The sequence below is a fragment of the Elaeis guineensis genome, chromosome 9 (assembly GCF_000442705.2).
Source record: "Elaeis guineensis isolate ETL-2024a chromosome 9, EG11, whole genome shotgun sequence".
NCBI classification, from domain to species: Eukaryota; Viridiplantae; Streptophyta; class Magnoliopsida; order Arecales; family Arecaceae; genus Elaeis; species Elaeis guineensis.
The window spans coordinates 33,903,945-33,912,804 of NC_026001.2; positions in this window are offsets into that span (position 1 = coordinate 33,903,945).

The window sequence follows — 8,860 nt, forward strand, 5'->3', positions numbered from 1 at the left end:
CTTTATTGGGTTAGCTTCAGTACTAACCTCTTCTTCCAAATTCATATTTTGGCTAGCATCAGTACTAGCCTCACTTACCTGATCTTGGTATGGTCCTTAAGAATCCTATCACTTTTAAACTCAAAAATTATATTGTCACTTTTAAATTGGAGATTTTTAGGTGGGACATTAGATTGATGACTAGGTCCAGATGATTGGTGGATGGGTGGGTCATTTTCAAAATTCAGTATTGGTTCATTTGGCAACTGACCTAGTTCTCTCCTCATGGTAGATTCAGTTAGTTGATATATTTGTGCTTCTAGCCTGACGAGGAATTACTGTTGGTCATGATCATCTGTTGAAGTTGACTAAATCTATCGTTGGCTAGATTGGTCTGTTGAGGAGGTGGGTATAACGGCTGATTATAATAGGATGGCTAGATAGGCTGACTAGGCTGACCACTATTATAGGCATAATTTTGGTATTGGGGCTCATTCTGAAAGTTCTGCACAGAAAAAATTTGGGTATGAGCCTAAGTCTGTTGGGGTCTCCAAGAAAAATTAAGGTGGTTCCTTCAATCTTGGTTATATGTGTTTAAGAATGAATCATTAATAGGACTAGAGTATGTTAGGAATAGTATCCCAAAGCCAATCGTCAGCCTGTTGATGGTTGTGCTCCTTTTGTATTAGTACATAAATCATAAATAAATAAAAATTATTTTGGCATTTTTCATCACAAATTGTCATCTTCTAATGAACTCCTGTGTTGTGGTGAAGCCCTTAGGACTATTTAGACTCGACAAAGGAGGATTTGTCGTTTAGTCCTTAAACCTGTTCGCGACCACATGATACGTTGTTACCAAAGACAACAATGTTTATCAAGCATAGGTCGTTGTGTACCACATAGGTTGGTTATCTTCTTAACCAAGGAGTGTGGAGACACTAGTATGGCATACAGGTGAGATGTAAAGGTACATCTGTACTGAACGTGACCGACTTCGGAGCTATCTCTGCTGTCAAGATTTGCTCCGATGGGAATGGGTATAAATATTTCTCCGACCTGAGACCGCCACAGTGACTTACAAACAACTCACTGCATTTAGGCACTGGACTACCTGAATTTCTAATTCAGTGACGGAAGGTTGCTGGGTGTAGTCAAGTACTTGACTTGTCGGTGCATGTGTCAAGATGGGATTGACCACTCCAGTTCAGGAGCTGTGTACAGTTGTGTTTCAATTTAGCAAAATCTTAGCTAGGGTAGTCCTAGTGAGGAGTCACAAGACTGTTTGAGTTGAGCATGATTCGGATGATCTAATCAGGGATGACAGTTTAACCCTGAGTCATCCTAAACACAGGGGTCAAAAGGGATGAATTATACAGTAACCATATTCACGTAGGTTCTGAGTGTTGCGATTGTGACTATTCGACCTATCCGGATGTCAGGTACCATTGCTAGATGGTCACTTCGATTAGAACAGGAATTGGTTCCTGTGCTACCGGCTTAGGTTCGAACCAACGGGGTCACATACATTAGAGGTTCCTATCTGATCTGATGGCTGATGAAGAGTCCTAATATTCGAGGACTATGAGTCCTATATGTCTGGGACTCTATGATCGAGAATTAGGATTCTCTGATCATGAGTCCCACATATTTTGGGTACCGGGGTCAAGAGTCCCACTGGTTTGGATTTTTCGATCAGAATTTCATATCGATGAATTCTGATGCCCGATTGCCCATCGAATTTAGACTCAATATTTATGAGAGATTTAATTAATGATTTGATCATTAATTAACTCAATTTGATTGAGTAATTATTTTTGGATCAAGTCCAATTGAATTGGATTCAGTTGGGTTTGACCCGATTGGTTAAGAGTTGACCTAATTGTCGAGATGGTTTGGTCCCTGATTTGATCAGGGATTGGACTTAGTCAATTTTTGATTTGATTAGGATTTTATTGAGCCTAATTAAGCTTAATAAAGTTAGGTTTAATTTAGTCTAATTGTGCTTAACCTATTTTGATTAGGTTGGTTCAATTAAGATTAAACCACCATTTGAATTTGAATCCCTGCGCCACTTCATATCTCTGCGCCCATTTGAATTCACGAGAAGAAACTTCTCGTGAATTTTTTCTCATGCAAAGCCCTTCCCACTCCCCACATTTATGCACCACATAGGTGGATAAGGATGGTTGGTTGGCCATACAAATTCAAAACAAAGTTTGAATTTGAATGAGCAACCAATCCATGCGTCATATCCTTATCCTCTTTAGAGCCCCATATCTTACACGAGAAAGAGTTTCTCGTGAAACCTTTCCACACACAAAGCAGCCACGCACCTTCTCTTTTCATGCCCAAGTGGATAGGGATGAGTTGATTTGCATTTGAATTCAAATTTGATTTGAATTCAAATGTGCAACCACTTATCTTTATCCTCTCACGTGGATAAGACACGTTTTGAACTGTTTTAAAAGAGATAGGGAGGTGGGGCGTGAGTAGAAATTTTTTGAGAGAGAAAGTGGGGCATGAGGAACCCTTTGCGTGAGTAGGAAGTCTAAAACTTTCGAGAGAAAAAGAAAGAAAAGAAAGAAAATTGGGTGCAGGATTTTCAGTGTGTTCCCTAGGGTTTCAGTCTGGGGTTCAAAAAGTGAGAAGGTGAGCTACGAGTGTCGTGAGCCCACCAAATTTTAGGGAGAGATTCATCTACCTCTCAAGCATATTTGCTGACAATCTAGAGCATCCAAAAGTCGACAAACATCGATCGAAGGAGTTCGATCAGCATCGGCCGTCAAAAGAGCTCTACAACAAGCTAGCACTCGTGAGGAACTGATCAGATCGGAAGCTTCGTATAGATAATCTGCAGAGGCCAGACACACTGTGTGGCTGTATTACGATGATCAGATCCTTCCAATGATGATCAGATTACGGCGATCGACTACCCGCACAAAGGTATTGTGTTCTGAACATAGAACAGTAAATTGTTTACTGTTCAAATTTGAATTTCAAATTTAAATGCATGCATACTATATATCATATTTAGATCCTAATGTAGGATAAATATATGTTAATTAATTAGATTAATTAATTATTTTTTTATAAAATAATGATTTTAAAAAAGTTTTAAAATTACCATTTTACCCCTGCACTCAAATTTTGCTTCAAATGGTATCAGAGCAGGTTATAAGATATGATATATGAATTTGCATGCATAGATTAAGTTATAATCTAAAAGTTTAAATTTAAAATTTAAAATTTAAAATTTAAATTTTGAATTTTGAAAGTTATTCAAAATTCAAAATTCAAATATTTGAAATTCAAAATTTGAATTTTGAATTTTAAAATTTGAAATTCGAAATTCAAAATTCAAAAATTTGAAATTTGAAATTTGAAATTTGGTTGAAATTTCAAATTTAAAATTCAAAATTTAAAATTCAAAATTTAAAATTCAAAAATTTGAAATTCAAAATTTAAAATTTAAAATTTGAAATTTGAAATTTAAATTTTGAAATTGGTATATTTAGATATACTTGATCTAAGTAGCAAGTAATCTAATTGGGTTGGTTGCCATGGTCGTCCGGTCATAGGAGAAAAGTAGGGTTTAAAGGCCCTTTCCTCCCATTCGATGGGGTCTCCTATGGCGGTAGGGGTGCCACTGCAATTATATCCCATACAGATGAAGCAGAGAAAGGACTTAATTGTAAAGATTCAATTGTAAAATTTATTATGAATGTGTTAGATTAGATCTAAAAGAATATTCATGATTTATTTTGATTGAATTATTTTCTGTTATGTAATTAGCAATAGGATTGCTATTTATGAAATGTGCTGATCTATTTGTGAAATGAGTCAACATATTTGGTGAACAGAAAATAAAATTTTTCAAATTTAAAAATTATTTTCAGAAAGCCAAACTTTGATCCATCAGCCCAAATACTTAATTAAAAGAATTAAGTGTTGTCAAGTTGGTCTAGAATTATGAATTAAGACCTAAGACAATTGCATAAACTTGTGGATCAATGGGTTAGATGGATTAGGTCCATAATTGAGTTAGACCTAAGGTTAGCTTAAAGATATAGACTAAATTAGAGTAATTGGTCAAATCTAATCAAAAGTTGAATTAGATTAGGTCAAGGACACTCTAGACTCAACTCCAATAGTTGTAGTTGAATGGGTCCATGTCTTTAACTAGACCAAGATGGACTTAATTCATGGCTACGCGGTGGAACCCTATTTACTAAGTTGATCAAATTAAAACTAATGAACCGGTTGGTGTCTAAGGTAAGTTCGGCAGTTTGACCAGTGGTTCTTAAGTGGGAGCTACTCGCATTGATTCGATCTCTGATGAGTTAATGGCATATCCCCACCACTGATCTCACTTACCTGGCCAATCTGGTGAGTTAGGTTTTGATTAGATCACTTGATGATTAGGGCTCACCCATGTCATTAGGTAAATCAATGTGACTGATTTAGGTGCTCCTAATGCCGGCTTTAATTAAATCCTTTTTAATCTGACTTGGTGAAGTCAGTAGGAGGATTGAAATTGGCTGGATAATTTCTTCTCTTCCTTCACTTAATAAAATTCTCAAAATTATTAGGTCCCTAAAATGATTAAGTTATAATGATAACTAAGTCATACCCTCCCATTAAGTGAGTGATAATGAGTCCATTAATTTAATAATCATTGGAGGCCCAAAGGCCTGGTGCTTATTGACTAATGGAATTATCATTCATAGTATGATAATTTGGTTTGAGTCTTTCTGATGGTGGTCAGGTTGGCCGACCAAAGTCGGACCTGATCATTTATTGGTCTGATTCACCAAATCAAGTCATGTTAATGGTTGGACCTAACCAGATCTTTTCAGTGGAGGCCAAAGCCTACTGATTAGGTTTTGGGGCAAAATTGATTACTAGAAGTTGTTTAGAGAAACAACTGGTTATGAACCTACCCATAGATGCACATGGGTTGACCAACCAAAGTTGGGCTCGTGTGTAGTCTGTGTGGATTCTAGTACCCCCTAAGGAATTAAAGTAATTTCTTAAATTAGAGGTTGAGGCTACCAGTTCATAAAATATTAGGAGAAACTTTAGACTAAAGTCCAAGTCTTTAGTATTAATAATTTATGTACTAATAGAAGTCTGATTTTCCTTTATGCAGCTATGGCCACTACCTTGTCGCTCCGGTCATTATTAGATAATGACAAGCTCATGGGACCTAATTTCGATAGCTGGTATCGAAAATTAAAAAATTATCTTTGAGCATGAGCGGATCCTTTATGTTGTAACGGATTTGGCACCCGAGGAGCTAGCCCCGAATGCTAGAGGGACGGTCCGAGACACTTACCAGAAGTGGCTCAATGATCGGACCACCGTTCGATGCATAATACTGGCGGCAATGAATGATGAGTTTAGCCGCAGGTTTGAGAACGCCCAGCCACAGGAGATGCTTCAAATGTTGAGCGACTCTTTTGGCACGCCTGACAACGTTGAAAGGCACAAAACTAGTTATGCCATTTTCAATGCTCGGATGAGGGATGGGGCCTCAGTCATTGATCATGTACTGTACATGATCGAAATAATTGAGCATCTAAATAAACTGGGCTTTCCCCTACACGAGCAGCTCGGTAAGGATGCGATCCTTAATTCATTGCCCAAGTCCTTCCTCTCCTTCCTTACTCATTTTCGAATGACAAAGCCTGCAGTGAACTATCACGGCTTGTTGGGATTGCTGCAGAACTTTGAGAAGGGCCACTAGCTCCATAAGAGTCGGTGAATGTTGTGGGAGGGTCTTCTTCTAGTCGTCGACCCTTTAAGAAAGGGAAGAAGAACAAGAAGAAGAAGAACAAGAAGGTGCAGCCGCATGCTGGGACGTCTGCACAGGGTCAGATCAAGAAGCGCAAGCCCGACCAGAGCCAGGTGGAGTGCTTCTTTTGCAAGAAGCAGGGCACTGGAAGAGGAACTGTCCTCTATACATTGCCTCCCTGGACCCAAACAGGTCAAAGAAGAAGCAAGATAATTATATGATAACACCTTGCAACTTTTTCATTGTGATACTACTGCTTGGGTATTGGATACCGGAAGTCCTTATCATATTTTTAATTCGATGCAGGGTCAGCAGATCAGTAGGAGATTTGATGATGGCGAGAGGTTCCTGAATGTTGAAGATGGAAGCAAAGTTTCAGTTCTAGCTTTAGGAATCATGAATCTTGTAATCAATTTTCGTAATGTAATTTAAGTGAATGTTACTATTGTCCAAGCTTTTTATTAAATATTATTTCTGTAAGCCTTTTGGCCATGTACGATTATCAATTTTTAATAAAAGAAAACGTTTGCAATATCATTTTGAATGATGTTACAATGTTTGTTGGACAACTAGATAATAGAATTTACTTACTGTCACAGCCTGTTAATGTGGTTCAAACCTCTGGTAAATGCCCTAGAATAGATAATGTGTCAAAAGTCTACCTTTGGCACTGTAGGCTAGGTCATATCAATAAGAACAGGATAAACAGGTTGGCTCAAGAAGAAATTCTTGAAGTTGGTGATTGTGAATCACTTCCAATCTGTGAGTCCTGTCTTCTTGGGAAGATGACCAAGTCACCTTTTACTGAAAAAGTGAGCGAGCCAGTGAACTCTTGGGTCTGGTACATTCTGATGTATGTGGACCCATGAGCTCAAGTGCAAGAGGTGGATATTTCTACTTCATAACCTCACAGACGACCTATCGAGGTATGGATATGTCTATTTAATAAAGCATAAGTCGGAGTCGTTTGAAATGTTCAAACTATTCCGAAATGAAGTAGAAAAACAAACTGAGAAGTGTATTAAAACTCTTCGATCTGATCGAGGAGGTGAATACCTTTCCAATGAGTTTTTGACATATTTAGGGGAGAATGGGATTTTCTCTTAGTGGACTCCTCCCGGAACACCACAGCATAATGGTGTGTCTGAAAGGAGAAATCGAACCTTATTAGACATAGTCCGATCCATGATGGGGTTTGCTGGTCTGCCGATCTTCCTTTGGGGATATGCGCTCGAATCAACTTGTTACCTTCTAAATAGGGTTCCGAGTAAGTCTGTAACCAAAACGCCATATGAGTTATGGATAGGACGTAAGTCAGTACTCTCGCACCTTAGGGTTTGGGGGTGTCCGACTTATGTTAAACATTTAATTACGGACAAGCTTGGACCTAGGTCTGACAAGTGTAATTCATAGGGTACCCAAAAGAGATCAAAGGGTATTATTTCTACCTAGCTGATGAGCAAAGGTGTTTGTCAGCCTTAAGGCAATCTTTTTAGAAAAAGAGTTCCTTGGTGAAGGGACTGTTGCCTCTAAGGTCAAACTTGAGGAAGTTCGGCAGGTGGAAAAATCGACACAAGTAGCTGAACCTGAATCAAATTTGATTAGATCAGATCCGGAGCCCATTGTTCCTGCACCCTTAAGATGATCTGGTAGAGTACCACATCAACCAGACAGATACTATGGTCTTGGTCCGAGACGGAGATCTATCAAACTTGATGAAAGCGATGAGGATCCGATCACCAACATGGATGCAATGCAGAGACCTGACTCTGAGAAATGGCTAGAGGCCATGAAATCCGAAATGGAGTCCATGAAGGTCAACGATGTGTGGACATTGGTTGACCCACCCGAAGGAGTAAAATTCATAGGGTGTAAGTGGTCTTCAAGAGGAAGAGGGGCACAGACGGAAAGGTGGAAACCTATAAAATCCGTCTGGTTGCCAAGAGATATCGTCAACATTATGTATAGACTATGATAGACATTTTCTCCTGTGGCAATGCTCAAATCCATTCGGATTATGCTGCGATAGCTGTCCATCTGGACTATGAAATCTGACAGATGGATGTGAAGACAGCTCTCCTAAATGGAGAGCTAGGCGAGAGGTGTATATGATACAACCTGAAGGATTCACATCCACAGATGAGTCTAAGGTGTGCAGGCTATAGAGGTCCATTTATGGACTTAAGCAGCATCCCGGAGTTGGAACATACGTTTGATAGGATGATCAAGACGTATGGCTTCGTTAAGAACGGAGAAGAGCCCTGCATTTATAAGTGGCTAATGGTCTAGTAGTAGTATTTCTTGTATTGTATGTGGATGACATTCTTTTAATCGAAATAATATCCCTGCATTACAGGGAATAAAGATTTGGCTGTCGTCATAATTCTCCATGAAGGATCTGGGAGAAGCTTTTTACATCTAGGGATGAGGATCTATAGGATAGATCTAAAAGGTTGCTTGGCTTATCCCAGTCCACGTACATTGATACTATACTGAAGAGGTTCAGCATGGAGAATTCAAGAAAGGCTATCTACCGATAGGCCATGGAATTTCTCTCTCGAAGAGGATTGTCCGACAACACCTCAAGAGAGAGAGCGTATGGGTAGAATTCATATGCTTCGAGCAGGATCTATCATGTACGCCATGACATGTACACGACCAGATGTGGCATACTCACTAGGGGTAGTGAGTAGATACCAATCTGATCCAGGGGAGAATCACTGGAAGGTTGTTAAAACCATCCTGAAGTATTTAAGAAATACTAAGGACCAGTGGCTTGTTTATGGTGAATCGGACTTGAGACTTATAGGGTTTACAGACTCTAGTTTTCAGTCTGATCACGATGACAGCAAGAGTGTGTCGGATTTATTTTTACCCTTAATGGTGGGGCTGTCTGCTGGAAAAGTTCAAGCAGCACACAGTGGCTGATTCAGTTTGCGAGGCAGAGTATGTCGCTGCATCAGATGCTGCCAAAGAAGCGGTGTGGCTGAAAAAATTCATCACCGAGCTCGAGTAGCACCCTCCCTTGTTGGTCCAGTTCTGCTCTACTGTGACAGCTCTGGAGCCATTGCTCAGCGAAGGAAC